A 17116-nucleotide genomic window follows, 5' to 3' on the forward strand; every position below is an offset into this window, starting at 1 on the left:
TTTACATCGGAAAGATCCCAAGGCTAGCTCAGGCTCCCCACTGCCCCTGGGCTGGCAGAAAGGGAAACCTTTTCCCCAGCAGTTTCTCAGATTTTGCACTCTTGGCATAGAAGCGAGTGTTCAGGAGCATGGAGAATAAAGAGCCACATGGAGACAGAAGAAGCCATGTCATCATTAAAAATAAACAGAGACACAAATATGTCAGAGGGCAGGGCAGGCACTTAATTGTGCAAGTGATTTAGAGCGAAGCTAATTTTAAACAAGCCACGTGGTGCCTTCCAGCCAAACAAACAGGCAAAGCCCCTTTCAACAGCCCGGAGCTGCCGAGTCCTCAAGGAGTAATCTCCTTTTCTTGGTGCTGCAAAAGGCCATCAGTGGCTGTTTACTGTCTAAGGAAACCCTGGATGAGTCACCGAAAGCAGATCCTGTTAAATGCCGTGGAGTTAGGAGGATCGCAGCTCCTAGACCATGGCCTCTCTGAGTCAAACCCACAAAATGAAACATGACACATCAACAAAGACGAAAGCAGGGGCTTCCTTCTGCAGATCCCATGCTGTAGACTCTCTTAAAATGGCAGTCGGGCGGGAGAGAGACAGGCTGGTCCCCCAGGAAATTAGTGTGTGGCGCTCTGGCCTGGTTATGTGTGTCTAGTTTGCTAAGGGGATCAGGGAGGGATAGAGAGTTATGCCAGTGGGGAGCCAGCCAGGTTGCAGGGAAAGTGGAAACAGAGAGGCATGAAGGTCCCCTCCCACCAGCTGGCCTGCTCAGGATTAGTTGACTCTATCTTTAGACTGGAGACCTTGGGCGATTCCTTTTCTCTGCCTTCAGGCCCAAGGCTTTTCAAGATGCCAATGCTGATAAATCTGTAGCTGGGCAGCCCAGTCCTATGGGAAGCCCTAAGCAAGCAGAGGTAGGGCGATGCACGAGCGGTGGTGGGAGAGGGGAATTGGCTGTTGGCAGCAGTTTCGATGAATGAAAATTTAATATGGACCCTCTCTATATGTTTCAAAAGCCACCTGAAAGGCACACAAAGATTGAGGTGGTAAATGAAAGAGAAAATTTCTTTGGGAAAATGTATTTGAGTATTTTCCCTCCCGCCATTCCAAGAAAGAGGAAGAGATGCTGTCCCCTTGCCTCAAGTCTAGTGAGAGAGGCTGGGAAGACCTAATTAGGGAGCTAGGTTGTTTACCCTGGATACAGTGAACAGGGTTGATATTTCCAAAGGGTTCCAACAACCACCGAGGCGTGAGCACTGACAAATGAGAACTGCAATCAGACGTGCAAATGGAGTTGGCTCCTGCGGGGTCCTGCTTTGCCAGGTATTGACTCCCAGGTTCCTGAAAAGTGGGAGGTCTGGGGGCCCTGTGAGAAGGCTGGGAAGACAAGGGCATGGGCAGAGAGGTTTAAGGTTGCTCAGAGAAAAAGCAGTTTACCTATTGCTATGGGAGCACATCTATATGTGCACAGCCTGTGTGGCCAACTAGTACATACCAGCTCCCTAGCACACCTGAATGCAGGGGGGTAGGGGCTGTGGTTAGGGACCACCTGCACTGGGGAGCACCTGCACTGGGGAGCACCTGCACTGCTGGGGATCACCTGCACTGCTGGGACCACCTGCACTGCTGGGACCACCTGCGCTGCTGCAGAGCACCGGTAAAGGTGTTTGTTTCCCATGAAGGAGATGTCATTCATGGGTGTAGGAGAAAGAAAACTGGCCTTTATCACATTAAAGGAACTTAAAAGGAAACCAATTATATCTAAATATTTTATAAAAGTCTTAAACCATTCAAGGCCCAGGTTGAGTATCAGTTCTAACAACTACCTTAATTTTCTAAATTTTAAAACAGTGATAGGTGTAAAGAACATGTTGAAATATCTTCACCATCTCAATGTAGCATGTAGGAAGCTATCTATGATTTTACTGATGACAGTCTCAAGTACTGTCAATAAAACCACATTGGAAATTGAAGGAAATGCTAAATTCCAATTAGATGGAACATTTACAATTGATGGACATGGCAAATTTCAGTTAGAAATTAGTGTAAATAAATAAACAGATGGGGTTTTATTCTATCCAAGTTGAAGGGCCCCAGGTAAGTAACCCTGGACTAAAAAGCTCCCTTATAGGGCTACCTGGAGAGGACATCATCTGAATGAAGGTCTTGCAGGGGAAAAGCCCATAAGAACATCCCCCAAGAGAGTTAATTTTGAACATCTGCCATGGCCAGAAGAAACCAAATATATATGGGTGACTCTTCAACTCAGGCATTTTCCAGCCTCTCACTTCTCTTCCCTTCTCCGCCCCAACTACAGGGTTCAGAAGCGGCACACTGCTTGTGGGAACATGACTTGGTGCTGTCACGATGGAAAACACCATGGGAGCTCCTCAAAAAAATCACAATAGAGCTGCCACATGTGACCCAGTAATCTCACTTCTGGGCTTCTACCCCCCAAATTTGAAAATGCTTATTTGGAAATACATATGCACCCCTATGTTCACTGCAGCATTATTCACAGTAGCCTAGACACGGACACAATCTAAGTGTCCTTGGGTGAATGGTTGGGTAAAGAAGATGGGGTACACAGATACTCAGCCATCCAAAAGATGCAATGCTGCAGCATGGATGGATCTTGAGCGTATCATGCTAAGTGAAATAAGTCGGATGGAAAAGGGCAGGAACCGTAAGATTTTGCTCATGGGGGATATGAAACAGAAAGCAAAAAATGAACAACAAACCTCACGGATCCAGACGACAGGTGAGAAGCAGGGTGGGAGGAAGACACGGAGGGTAAAGGTGACTGAAGGAGACTAGTCTTCCGGTGGCCAGCAAACAATGGAGCACACAGATGCTGTCTTATAAAGTTGTACACCTGAAACTTATACGATGGTATTAACCAATGTCACTGCAATAAATGTAATTTTTTAAAATATATCTTTATGGATTTCAGAGAGAGGAAAGGAGAGGGAGAGAGAGAGATAGAAACATCAATGATGAGAGAGTCATTGATCGGCTGCCTCCTGCACGCCCCCGACTGGGGATCGAGCCCGCAACCTGGGCATGTGCCCTGACCGGGAGTTGAACCCGGATCTCCTGGATCCTAGGTCGAGGCTCAACTGCTGAGCCACGCCCAGCTGGGCTAAATGTAATTTTTAAGAGGTCAACAGCAGGGAGCGGTGGTGGGCGGAGGGGCAGGCAGAGTAAAGAGCGAGAAGCCTGTCTCAGCCCACGGGCTCAGAACCGCTGCAGGGTCAGCGAAGGGAGAGGCTTCAGACAAGTGAGGTTCAGAGTTCCCATCCTGACCCTGCGCCGGGCATACGCATCTCTGAACAGGGGCGGCCCGGCCGGTTAAGGTGCCCCGAGCTGCTTCTCTAATCTCAGAGGAACAGGGCGGCCGTGTGAGCTGCCGGGGTGCAACGCTGCCAGGGGAGGGTCTGACCCCACCCGACGGCTTGAGAGGGTCGCTGCGGGAGACAAAGAAGTCGCTTTATGGTCACAGCCTCTGAGTTCTTCTAATTCAATTCGATACACTCTGGTCATGACATGAGGTATGTGTATGTACGATGCAAAGAAACAGTTTCTCACCAGGCCGGCGTGGCTCAGCGGTTGAGTTTCGACTTAGGATCCAAGAGATCAGGGTTCGATTCCCAGTCAGGTTACATGCCCAGGTTGTGGGCTCGATCCCCAGTCGGGGGCGTGCAGGAGGCAGCCGATCAATGACTCTCTCATCACTGATGTTTCTCTCTCTCTCTCCCTCTCCCTTCCTCTCTCTGAAATCAATAAAGATATATTTAAAATAATAATAATAAGGAAACAGTTTCTCTGCCTGAAAAATATTACTCTATGGGCTATGGAACGAAACTTCTTGCATAAAAATTCTGGTGGGCCACTTACTCTATAACCCTAAGTAAGTTCCTTATCCTAGATGGTCCCCAGTTTCCCCATTTGTAAAATGGGGCTAGTTATATGTGTATATAGCATACATAGCACATAAGGATGAAAAAATAATTAAATGTGTCAACAGGCACAAAATGTCCACATAGTGCTCATTGCCGCAATTATTAATCAGGTGTCTTGCTCATTCCCACGGAACCCTGAGATCCAAATCTAGAAGTTGGAAACCATGGTTTCAGAATATCTGTATCTGCCTCCTAGAGGTTGCGTATTTGGGCTGATTCTCCACTCCAGGCTCCCATGGAAGAAATGTCTCAGCCATTTGGGTAATTAGTGTCCGCAGCACTTGCCAAGGGTCAGCATCTGACCAGCCCCCTCCCCCCCCCCAGGCAGCTGCCCAGGTCACAGCCTGGCCATTCCTCCTGTTGCACCATCTTGAATAAAAGCTTTCACGGGCCCACTATGGTGTGAGATAACCTTCAGAAGTGTTTATGTGAAAAGTAGTTGTTAAACATCTCGGGTAGCTAAGGAAGGGCCTTTTCAATTGCTAAGGGATGTGTTGTGCTTAAATTTCAGCAACAACAAACAAAACAGCTGGTGGGTACACCACACCTGATGTCTGTAAATGTTTCTGGTAGTTGTGTTATTGAGATTGTTGGGCTGGGGTCAAGCAATCCTGGACTTAAAATACCATTTAGCACTCACCAGCTGGGTGAAATTCAGTACGTTTCCTCACATCTCTGAAAGTCAGTTTCCTTTCAGATATAACAGGGACAACCAATAGCGTCTCTGTGTAGCTGTTGTGAGACTACATGCGACGAGGCTCAGGTGTTCAGTTGTGTTGATACATTCCCCTGGCCCTTCATATGAGATAAGTGCTATCAGATGTCAGCCTCAGCTCTCTAGTGCACAGGAGATGAAACTAAACATGGCCCAACCTTTCCCCTTCCAACCTTATGGGTTTAATAGTCCCTGGAAGTCCTAACACCCCTCAGTATTTTTTGTGAATTCCACACGAGGGAGCAGAAATGGAGAGTCCTGCTCATGTGGCTGGCTCAGCATTCTAGGCTCTGACTTCCACCCATGTTATCTTTATATCACATCACTAGAAATACTCAATCCCTTTGCTATTTTCACAAGCAAGCAAAATAGGGCCTATTTTGTCAAAATAGGACAAAACGCAACTCATGCGCTGCATTAATGCGTTACATAGATCACGCTGAAAATGTCGGAGTCAGGATGGATTAGCAGCTCGCTCCCTGGCAGCACACTGACTCGCCATTCTAAACCCTTTCCCCGCAGTCACCACGCAGCGCCTCGCCCACTCACGAGCAGCCCGGTGCTCTCCATTTTGACGGACTGCCTCCCCTTCTCATCCCTCCTCTTTTCCCTTCACACCACTTGTCCTTGGGACTCACTCTCAGCCACAGAAATCACATGATTTCTCTCCTGGTCCTGCACACCAGCTTCCCACAGCTTTTGATATCCTGCCACTTGCTGATACCGCTGGAGTGGGTGTATCCATTAGGTATTGCTGAGCAATAAACCACAACAAAACTCAGTGGCTTAAACAGACTGGTGAGCAACAATGTTTATTTTTATCAGCTAGATGTTTGCAGGGATCTAGACTAAGCTCCGCTGATGGCGGTTGGTCAACTAGGGGCTGCTTGATCTAGACTAGCCTCAGTTGCGTGGGTTACTGAATGGTGGCTACCGCTGGAAGGTGCTTGGGCCATGGGTGTGACATTATCAAAATGCCAGCCCGGGCTGATTCACACAGCAGAGCAGGATTTCAAGAGAGTGCGAACAAATGCGTCAAGTCTCTCGAGGCCTAGCCCCAGGACTGCTAGAAGGTCACTTCCACCATGTCTTATTGGCAGAAACAAATCACAAGATCATTTTGTATCCAGTGGTGGACAGATAGACTCCACCTCTGGATGGGAGGAGCTGCAAAGTCACACTACAGGGGGAGTGGATACAGGGAGGAGAAACATTGGTGTTGCATCTGCGATCTGTCCACCACGTTCTGTCTCACCCGCCCCAACCTGGCTCTGGAAGATATTTTCACAAGGACAACTTCCTCCAAGATAAGGTACTAACTATTCATATATTAAAAACTTTTTTTTTCAACCACATTAGAGAAAAAGACTCAACTTGCTTTGAGAAAGTCAATTGCACAGGTTACGTTGCCTGCTATCCTGCTCCTGCTTCCAGGTAAGGGGTAAATCTTTGACCAGCTCCTTCCCACACCTTGAGAAGTGTGTCCCCGCCTGGGGTGGGGATGGACTGAGGGGCACATCCAGGCTTGAAGAGGAAAGAAGAAGAAGTGATTCTGTGGAACTGGGAGCTACGTGTAGCCCCTAAGGATCATCCATGGGGCACAGCACAACAGTTATGGATTTAAAGGGTGACACTTTGTAAAACTGAAGAGAACCACTGAAATGTTGTCTTCTTTCTCCTATGTTTTGCCTCCATGCTTCAAGCTTAAATAAAAGTAGATATTAAAGACTCATAGCTAGTAAGGTGTCAATTAGAACATCAGGATCTATTGCTTTAAAATTTTGCTGCTAATATTAGATATTTTCTGTTTAATAACCTAATTCAAGTATTTTATAAAGGAAAGTTATTTGAAATATGATTACAAATTAGTAAAACCAGTTTCATAAGCCGTAATAAATAGCTGGAGCATTTTATGTGATTTATAAGAAAACTTTTGTGAAGACAAAGATATACCCTTTGGCCTAAAATAATTTAAAGCGGATGTAAGGAAATTGGCCCCCTCATAGATAAAAATAAGCAAAGTTATCAAAAAACAATTTGACTATAAACTATTCAGCTACAAATGGGCAAAGTAATTCAAATTCTGATTATATATAGGAAATATATCTAAATATGTAAATAAGCTATATGCACACAGATACTCTACCATGAAAAATAAATTCATTAGTATGAAAAAGTATACCATGACACAATTTAAATCACATTTTGTGATCATTTTAATGTATAACTGTTATTAGACAGAATAAATGACCCAGAATTAAGGATGTACCATGAATTTTGAGACATCTATTCGTGCCTGTAATGTGCCTAACATTTTTCAGTGGTGAAACATGGGTTCCCAAAATAAATTTAAAAATCTAGTCATACATCATTTCACTGCATTTTTTCTTTCTATCATTTATTTTTCTGTTCACTCACTCATTGAATTCTCATTGAGCCCCTACTACGTGCCATGCACTGTACTAGATACTTAATTATTTTAATAACTGAAATTTAAATATTATTCCCTCATTTTAGAGATAAAGGAATAAAGGCTTAGGAAGTTTAAGTAACTTTTCTTACCTAGTAGCTAACCTAGCCAGGGATGCTAATTTAGATATTACTGAATTCACGACCTGAGTTTTAATCATAAGTTCATGCAAGATGAGTCCAAGTTTACATTATATATATATGTAGCAAATCACATCAAACACAAAGTTCATAGCCATGAACTTTTTCCAGTACTCAGGTGTGATTATATAGTATAACACATGTTTGGTTATTAATGCATGATAAAAAAAATTACAGAAAATGAAAAATTGGTGCCTGAGTCAAGTATATGTAAAGGTTCTTTGTAAATGTATGGTTCGGTGTAAATACTTTGGCCTACGTTTTAGTTTTTATTAAAAAATAACCTTCAGTGGTCTACTTTCTAGCTCAGTTCATGGTTGCTAGTTCAAGAGTCAGTTACCCATTCATGGCACTTAGATAAATATTTGCTGAGTACAAGAAAAAGCAATGAAAGGTTTAATTAACTTATGCGTTGTTAGGTTCTAATATATACCTATTTGTTGTGGTTAACATTCCAATATCCAATATCTGCATAATCAAAATCATTAATATTATCGCTTCTGGCTTGTATTGTTATTTTATTGCTATCGTAGTAGTATTCTGTGAAGTTCAAAGTCAGCTCAGTAAAAGTCCCATAAGATCTCAGGTATTTCCATATTAATACATTATTTGATTAGCTTGTAACTCAATTTTCATTTTTATTTTTTATATTTCTCTCTCTTTATTAATTCTGCATTTGATGTTAAAATACCCTCCCTAGTATTCATTCCTTGAACAGACATTATTTGGTCAGATAATGAGATTTCTCATTAAGCCCTCAAAAATCTGCATATTAACAAATCAAGATCTGGGAAGTAAGTTACTTGGCCTAATCAGAAGTGGATATTTCCCAAACTCCCCAGTACATCAAAAAATCCAGGAAAGAAGCGCTGGAGCCAATGGGAAGCCAGAGAATGCTGAGGTTCACACCATCCCATTGGAGATGATGTCTATAACTGAAGTGATTCCACATCTGTAGTCTCTTCTCTTTTCTTTAAACTTGACCCTCAGGATAGTTCTCCCTTTCTGCTTTCATTGCAATCCATTAATACTTCTGATGCAATGTTAGTTATGCTAATTATTTTTCATAATACTGTCTCCTTTGCTGCAAGCATGGAAAGGGTAGACTACATGTTTTCTCTATGTCAATATCTCTTAATCCTAGCACTTGACCAGATGCCCCATTTGTTAAAAAAATGTTTGTTGAAAGGGTTCATGAGAGGTCTTTTCATGCCAGAAGTCACACAAAATTTCCCATTGAATTTCATTGGCCATGAACTTGGTTATATGCCCATCTCTGAACCAATAGCGGTGCTAAAAAAATATTTAATATGATGGATTGAAGCCAGTCTGGATCCATGCCTACAGCTGAGGACTGCGTTCATCCCTACTTAATCACAAAGGCAAGAATGAAGAAGAGGCTAATACTCCAAAGTAGAATCAAGACACTGAGTAACTGAAGAGGGCTAAATGCTGGGACAGCAAATAGCAGTAGGTTACAAGAGCAAGATGATGCTAGTAGACCTACATAGATTAGCATATACGCGAGAGCATCTGATTTTTGTTACCTCTTGAAATCAGCATGCCCCAAACTTCCATAATCTAACCTCCATATTCTCACGTTTTGTAAAGCTTAGTTTTATGTAGGAAAGTTTTACCCACAAATGACAGCTCCTAAACTAGTTGTACATTCATTATTATAATTTGCAAGGAAATCACGATGTCTCTGATCTTTGTTTAGCCTAGTGGTCCAAGATCAGACTGAGCTCTGTGCTGAGGAGTGTGGGTCCCTGTTCTGCGTGATATTCTCCCCTTCGGCCTGTTTGTTGCTTGGCTTCCCTGGACCTGTCCCGGCCTTGCTCCCTGGCCTGACCATCCCTGAACCCCCCATGACCCACTATTAAGGATTCACATCAAGTCCCTGGAATACATCCCAGATTTATCTCTAACTATCCATGACTTACTTACCTCAGTTATAATGGGAAATAATAACACTTTCTCTACCAATCTCATTAGGACGCCATAAGATGCAGAAATGGTATTTAAGATTCTTGTAAATTCATCAGTAGTATCAAGTTAAACTGGTCCATGTGTGATTACTTTAAACATTAAGAGCTCTCTAAATGTAAATATTTATATTTGTAACATAAGGACATACTGTATCCCTGGAGCCTATGGTAGATGTTAAAATGAAAGCATTAAAAGTGTTACTATTAGGAATAGCACAATATCAGGGTAGGATAAGAAGTAAAGAATCTGACAATATAATGGAACATTTCCTTAGGGGGGGAAAAAGAACGAAGTATGTAAAACTGAAATCCTTCAGCCCAGAGTGATTTAAGACCATATTGTAAGCTCAAGGTGGGAACGCTGATCAGAATAGAGGTTTTCTTGGTGAAGATCCTAACACACCTTGAAGAAGGATGTGTGGAGGCCACACTTTCAGTCTCTGGATCTGATTCTTTGGGCATGAAGCCTCGCTAAACATATGCTTCATGGGAACCTAGGAGGATCATTTGTCCTTTGGAATGAAACTTCTATGGATAGACCCAGTTTCTCAGGGTAAGATGTGGTTTTGAACATCCTGGAAAAATACACCTACAACTGATTTATTAGAGCAGCTCTGGCCAGGATAGGGTTTCAACTTGGCTTGAGCTGACAGCCCAGATGTTCCCCCAGAACATGGCATATCCCCATGGCTCTAGAGGAGTCACTCACCGTGCCCCACAATCCAAACAAAACCTTCTTTGTGAAAGGGAAGAGAGAGTCAGGTTGCGCTCCCAGCCCAGCTGCCAATCCCTCCCAGTTTGGAACCCTTTCCTACTCTCCCCAGGGCTCCATCAAAAGTTTAGCAGAAACATTTGCCTCCAGGCATCGACCATGTCAGAAGCCTGACAGCTTGTTTTTATATATATTTTGTTACACTTAAGCGTGGATACTGTTTTAGGGGAGAAATAAGATGAAAAGTCTATTAGTTGGTTTTACTTTGTGATTCTTTTTCCTGTATTTTTGTTTGTTGGTTCAGCCCTAGCCAATGCACAGCCCTCAGATGACTTGATTATATTCTCCAGAGAGCGGCTTATCTGAGGAGTGGTCCATACAGAGGGTTACAATGCAGATATGATGAGTGACTGTGGTAACCAGAAGAGTTTCTTCCTCCAAATAAGGCTTGGCCTCAGACCCTGACTCAAGAAGTTCTAGAGGGAGTATTTGAGCCCTAGCTCCAATGTGTTCACTTCTTTTTGAAGGTATACTAAACCAGAGAACCTGATGTGAACTGGGCCATAGTAATGATGCAAAGTCATGGCAATAAAAGTGTCAATATCTGTCCTCTGTCTGGTCTCTGTTTCTTGGATCTCTTAGAACTCAGGGAATTTATCAGTTAGTTATTGCAGTGTCACAAAAAATATAGAAACTCAGTGGCTTAAAACAGTAGCATTTATTATCATGCACCAGTTTATGTGTTAACCAGGTGGTTCTGACTTTCTCTCTGCTCACTGATACATCAGTGATCAGCTATGGTCAGGTAGGCAACTCTACTCATCTTGGCAGGACTTTTATATGTGTTTGGGAGTTCAACTGGCTGACGTTGGTCTAGGGTGACTTAGGATTGGATAACCAGGCTCTTCTCCTCATGGTTGCTTATTCTCCAGAAATGCATCCCAGGCTTCTTGATAGGGTAACAGCATTTTTGAGAGAGTGTGGAAGGAGAGTGGAAGGCTTCTTGAGGCCAAAGCTCAGATCTAGCATATTGTACTTCCCGTATATTCTATTGGTCAAAGATTGACACAAGGTCAAAACCAGAGTCTTATGATAGGACACAACCACAGGGCATGAATACAGGAAGGCATGAACAATTGTGGCCACAATAATTCTTGTCCTTGTGAAGCGGAATGTGAAATGTGAATCTACTTTAGAATACTCTCTGGTTTCCACTCTCATGAACTAAATGTTGTGCCCGCCCCCTCCCAAATTCATATACTGTATTGAAACTCTATGTCCTCCCTCCATGTATTAGGAGGTGGGGCCTTTGGGAGGTAATTAGGATTAGGTAAGCTCATGAAGGTGGAACCTTCAAGAATGGCATTAATGCCCTCATTAGACTTACAAGAAAGCTTGTTTTCCATCTCTGCTCTTCATCATGTGAGCATGCAACAAAAGGTTGGCAGTGTGCACCCCTTACCAGAACCTGACCGTGCTGGTATCCTGATGTTGGATCTCCAGACTTCACAAATATGGGAAGTAAATTTGTGTTTATGCACCACAGAGTTTATGGTACTTTGTTATAGCAGTTCAAACTACCCAAGATCCTGTCCTAACACTGAGTAGAAAAGTTCCAAGTGGAGTGAAGGAAAAAAGGTCCAGCTTTACTAGATCATAATATATTTTGGTTCACATTTGGCCTCATGTCATTGGTGAATTGGTTAAAATCCATTAACAGAAGTGAGTGATTAGGTTCCCCCTAACCTCCAATACTTAGAAAGAAAAATGAGCAATACACCTCAAAGGAGATCAATGGTTCTTCATGCTCACTGGCCCAACTCTTTCACCTGGATGGTTGCCAAAGACCCCTGAGTCCCCTGCCTCTAGATTTTGTCGTCTTTGTTGGCATAGTTGGCTGCCTCCCACTGAGACACTATTATCCTTTCTTAGCATTCATTCCATATTAAAACTGCCTGCTTACTTATAAACTTTCCCTTTAGTCTACAAGCTCTATGTAAGCAGGAACTATATCCATTGCTTCACCACTTTTTTCCCCAGCAACCAGGAGAATATCTGTGCTCCATATAAGTACTCAATAAAAAATTGGCGATTCGCTCTGCTAGCTCTCTCTCTGGAACACGCCCACACCTTTCTCCCTTCCTTCCCCCAGGCACATTCTCTCCGCCTTTCTTTTTCCTAAGCTCCACCGGGAAGTTCTTTGGCCTCCATAACTTGTTTCCTGAGCCCACGCAGCCCAGCTGGCTCACTTCTTTCATGGCTCACTTGTTCTACCTCTGTGACTTTCTAAAGAAACTTTTGCTTGAAAATATTGGCAAATTCCAAGTGAATGAATATAAGAATGAACAAGTCATAAATTACAGATGCTGCCGAGTTTGATTATCTAACCTCCTACCAATGGAACTGGAAACTAGATGCATGCAAGGTAGGCAGGATTATCCATGCCAAGGAATCAAAATGACAGTAATGGTCTACCTTGTATGCCTCTAAATAAAGGCTAAACAAATCAAGGAACTCAGAGATCTCTTAAGGTTACTGTGATAATATTTTCTAAATAAATAATCAGTGCCCATGACCTTACAGGCCTGAATACTATGAAGGCAGTCATATTATAGAATTTTTGAGATTAAGGATGACTCATGCAAGCTACAATGGGAACCAATCGCATGAACTGAGGGGGGCATCACAATTGCTCTGGCGTATGCAGTGGAGGTGGGTGGGGCCTTCTCTTTCAAATCAAAAATGTTCCCATTTCTCCATTTCATTTTTCCTAGATTTGGTCCCTAGGTTTGCACAACTTGGAACATGCAAGTGGATTCTGCTCTGACATCTGCAAGGCCCCAGGAATCCTGCCTCCTGGGGACAGGATGGGGGGGCAGGGTGGGGAGCCTTCCCATATGTGGATTCCTCTGCTTTATTTATTCATGTCTGTGTCTGTGGTGTTTTGTTCTGTTTGTTTTCTGCTTGGCTTAAGAGCTTCTTGTCCTTGGGGATCCAGGCCCTGCCCCAAATGCCTAATGCTGGATTGGGTCCTAGGAGTAAGAATCCAGAAGTCTCCATTACATCTTTCTGGTATAGAATCAACATCAGTAAGAAACATTCCCTTCTCTGCCTACCAAGGAGTGGGGCTCTCACTGTGTTTTTGCTCATGCTCCGTGGTATCCAAGAATGCTAATGACTCTGTGCAAAGATAGAGAAACGACATAATAAGGGGCTTTCTAATCACTATAGATTCCACTAAATGTTAGAATCCACTTAACTTGCTCTAATGTATGCTTTCTGTCTATGATAACATGCTGGTTAGACTGCAGTGTAAATGGCTGTGGCTTGCAGGCTGAGAGGGAAGCCGGCCTGATGGAGACACAAGATGAAAAGACAATACTTAGAGCAATAGAAAAATATCACAGAGTGAAAAGGGTGCCGATGAGTCAAAGACACTAGTTTACCTGTTTATGGGCTACATGGCCTTCAGGAAACCCAGCTCCTTTTCTGAACCTGGGCCCCACCAGTGCTGGCAGGGTTAATGCAGTCCCTGCTCTGGTGGAAGGGGGAGGGAGGCAGCTGGTGGGTGCTGGGCTTGGCACAGGGCTCCAGGGCTCCCTGCACCCTCCTCCTCTGGGGCTGCCTGATCACTGCATTGCTGAGCAGCTGTTGTGCTCTGGCTGCCAAAATAACCTTTGGAAACCAAGTCCCAGAAGTAGCAGGGGTTTCCATTTAGGCCTATGAGAGGCGAGCTAAGGAAGACTTTGGAATTGCACCTTCCATGGGAGATGCAAAAGTAATATTTATCAAAGCTCCTCAGTCTCGTCTCCAGGACCCTTTGTCCTGGTGCAGCGCTTGGGTTGCACTTTCTAGGCTCCTGTGAATGCTGACTGGCTTGCAATCATCCCAGAATAGCATAGCTTTACAGAAGCAGAAACTATTTTAGTAGAATGGCTCCTAGGCTGGTCTAACCCAGCAGAGGTTTAAGAGTGACCAAGAGTATTCTCTGGACTTGCTTTCTGGGCAGTGATCTGGATCAGCTCCATCACAGTCCTGGGCCTGGGCCAGCAGAACAGATACAGAATGGACTCAGAGCCAGGCCACTTATTTTGAATTTTGGCCCTGCCATTTACTAGCTGTGTGACCCTAGGGAAGTTACTTAGTCTCTCTCGCTCTCAATTTCTTCATCCATAAAATGGGAATACAAATCACAGCTATCTCTGAGGATGTTTATTGATTGAGTGAGTTAAGGTGTGTAAGGTGCTTAGACTGGAAGACTCTACAAGTGCTTATTAAAATATAGTAAAAATTACCTTGTTTACATGGGCAGTAAAAATGATTCCCTCTGTGGAGCAAAATAGAAGCTGAGGCTGCACCTCTTGGGTGGATAGAACTGGCAAGAAAAAGGCTAGGCATGGGAAAAAGTCACAGTGGAACCTGAAACCTGGTTGGTAGGATCCAATCAGGGCACATTATAGTCCCAATTCCACGATTAGTGACATCACCTTGGTACCTGGAAATCAGCCATAGTGGGAGTATTTACACCATAGAAATGGCAAGTGCTGCCATCCTGTTTTTGTTTTTGTTTTGTTTTAAAGAGCCAGCTGATTACCAACATATCACTGCCTTTATAGCCCCTAAAAGGCCTCAGCAGTAGTGGGTTATGTGTCTTCCAGCAGATTTTAGTTCTGTCTGGCTCAGATCTACCTGAGCATCCCCACCCCTCAACTATGAAAAGGAATTCTAAGCTTATACTAGAAGAAAAGGTAACATTTCTTGAGCACCTACTATAGGCAGCATGTAAATGTTTTGTATGCATCATGTCATTGCCTGATTACAGCAACCCTAGTCATATTTCCATTTTACAAGTGAGGAAAATGAGACCCAGCTTGGGTAAATAACTTACTGAAGGGAGCAGCCCAGGGAGTCGCATGGGAGTATGCATCAGTATAATGTAAATTCATTCCCCACTCAAAATGTCATTACCCATGGCGTCCAAGGACTCTGTATTCAACACTCCTTTGTGGCTTATAATAAAATTAAAATTACCTTCGAAGAAAATACTTGGTGTTTCTAAGATCTATTTGAACTAGGCAAAAAGTGGTTATTAACATAAGTTAATCATCCAAAATAAATATATTAAACTTTTTCCATGTCTAGGATACTGTCCTGGGAATGGAGAGTAATAAAGAGAAACATGTGACTTGGTCTTAAGGAGCTGGCAGACTTCTCAGTGAGAAGCTGCTTCAAAGGCCTATCCCAAGGTAGGTCTTCTGGGAAATCTTTAAGTGGGAGAGTTTCCTGGTAGCCAGAGTGAGTAAGGAAACCTTCTAAGACTCAGGTTCTCATCTGCACAGCTGGATCACAATTGTTCCACTGCCTCATTGCTTTGTTGTGGGGGTCAAATGAGACAGCATGTTTATAAACTTAATTCGGTGCCATGCAAATAAATAGTAAGAGCCTTATACATCATCAATATTAACTGGCTGATGACAGTTCAATGGAGTAAGAGGTCTGCAGAGGCTTCTTATGTCAGAGCAAAGGCAGAAAGATACTAGACATAGTGAGGAGGAAATAATTTGAAACAGCCCTTCATTGCTTTAGAACCTCTGTAACTAAAGAGGAAGTCGAGTGTAAAGCTTAGGAGTAAAATAGGTTTGAATTCTGGCTCTGCCACTTTTACATGGCCTTACAGATTAGGTCTTAAGTCAGATGGAGTCACTCATGTGGTCAAAACTGTCTGAGGGATCACCATCTCACTGAGAATAAAAAGTCCTTAGGACAGCCTTCAAGGTCCTATTGTCCCTATGATGTGTCCCTGTTACTTCTCTGGCCTCTTTCCCTTCTCTATCCCTCTTTCCACCAGCCCTTCCATTCCATACACATAGGCCTCTGTGCTCTTGATCTTGCCTCATAGCCTTTGCATTTGCTGTTCCCTCTGCCTTCAGTGCTCTTCTCCCAGATACAAACACAGCTTTTTCCTTCACCTCCGTGAAGCCTCTGGTCAGACATCCCTGTCTCAACGCAGCACACCCTGATCGCTTTATGTCAATTGCAATCCACCCCCACATCCTCCTGACACTCCAGGTAGCCCTCACCCAGAAATTTTATTCATTTTCCGTGGCACTTCTCACCATTGAATATCCTTTATAAGTCACTTGTTATGGTTATTGTTTGCTTTGTGATTTCTCCTCTCAAATATTATCCCTATGAGGCCCAAGTGATTTTATTTATTTTGTTTATTGATATATTCCAAGTCCTGCTAAGGTGACCGGCACATAGCAGACACTCAATAAATATTTGTGGGAATGAACAAGTGAATTCCTTCACCTCTATAAATCCCAGTGTCCTTTTCTTTAAAACAGGAATACTAACAGTAATTATGCTAGAGGATTATCATGAGCATCAATTGAGATGACACCTATAAAGTATTAGCACAGTACTTATTACCTGGTAAACATTCAATAAATTATGATCATTATTGTCTGTTAATATTTTTATCTCAGCCAGTCATACTAGTTCGGACATAATCTCCATTTGTATGGTAGCTTATCTTGTAGTCAAGGATTGTTTTACTTAGTCAATATTGTTTACATGATCATCCAAGAGCAGAGAGCACAGATCAGCCAGACCAGAGCTCTCAGATAGAAATCAGGGAGAGAAGCTACTGTCTTCTGGGTGCTGTGAGATGCCTTTGGCCTCTGTTCTGCCCTGGACATGCACCCACCCTTTTTTTCTTTTGGTCGGGCTCATAGCTCATAGACATTTGCATATGGCCTGATTATCAACTCTTAAGCCTAACTCTACATCACACCCCCATCATTTGCTTACCCCATGGATCAATTCTGAATTCCAAGAGAGAGCATGGCTCACTTTGGTTGGCCAGTCATCCATCACTCCTTCATTTGGGCCAAGCTGCTCCTATAGGCTTCCCCTTCCAGTGGACTGTCAGGCGAGAAGCTATAGGATTTGGAAATGTGGAAGGCAATGGATGACTGTCCTGGCATCATGATGGCAGTACAGCAGAGAGCTCAAGAGCCAGACTAGATTCATATATTGGCTCGGTCACTGACCTCAGGCCCCTGAACTCTTTGTGCTTCAATTCCCTTATTTGTCAAACTGGCTAATGACAATCATAACAGCCCTAACTG

Source organism: Miniopterus schreibersii (assembly GCF_964146895.1).
Source record: "Miniopterus schreibersii genome assembly, chromosome: 10".
NCBI lineage: Eukaryota > Metazoa > Chordata > Mammalia > Chiroptera > Miniopteridae > Miniopterus > Miniopterus schreibersii.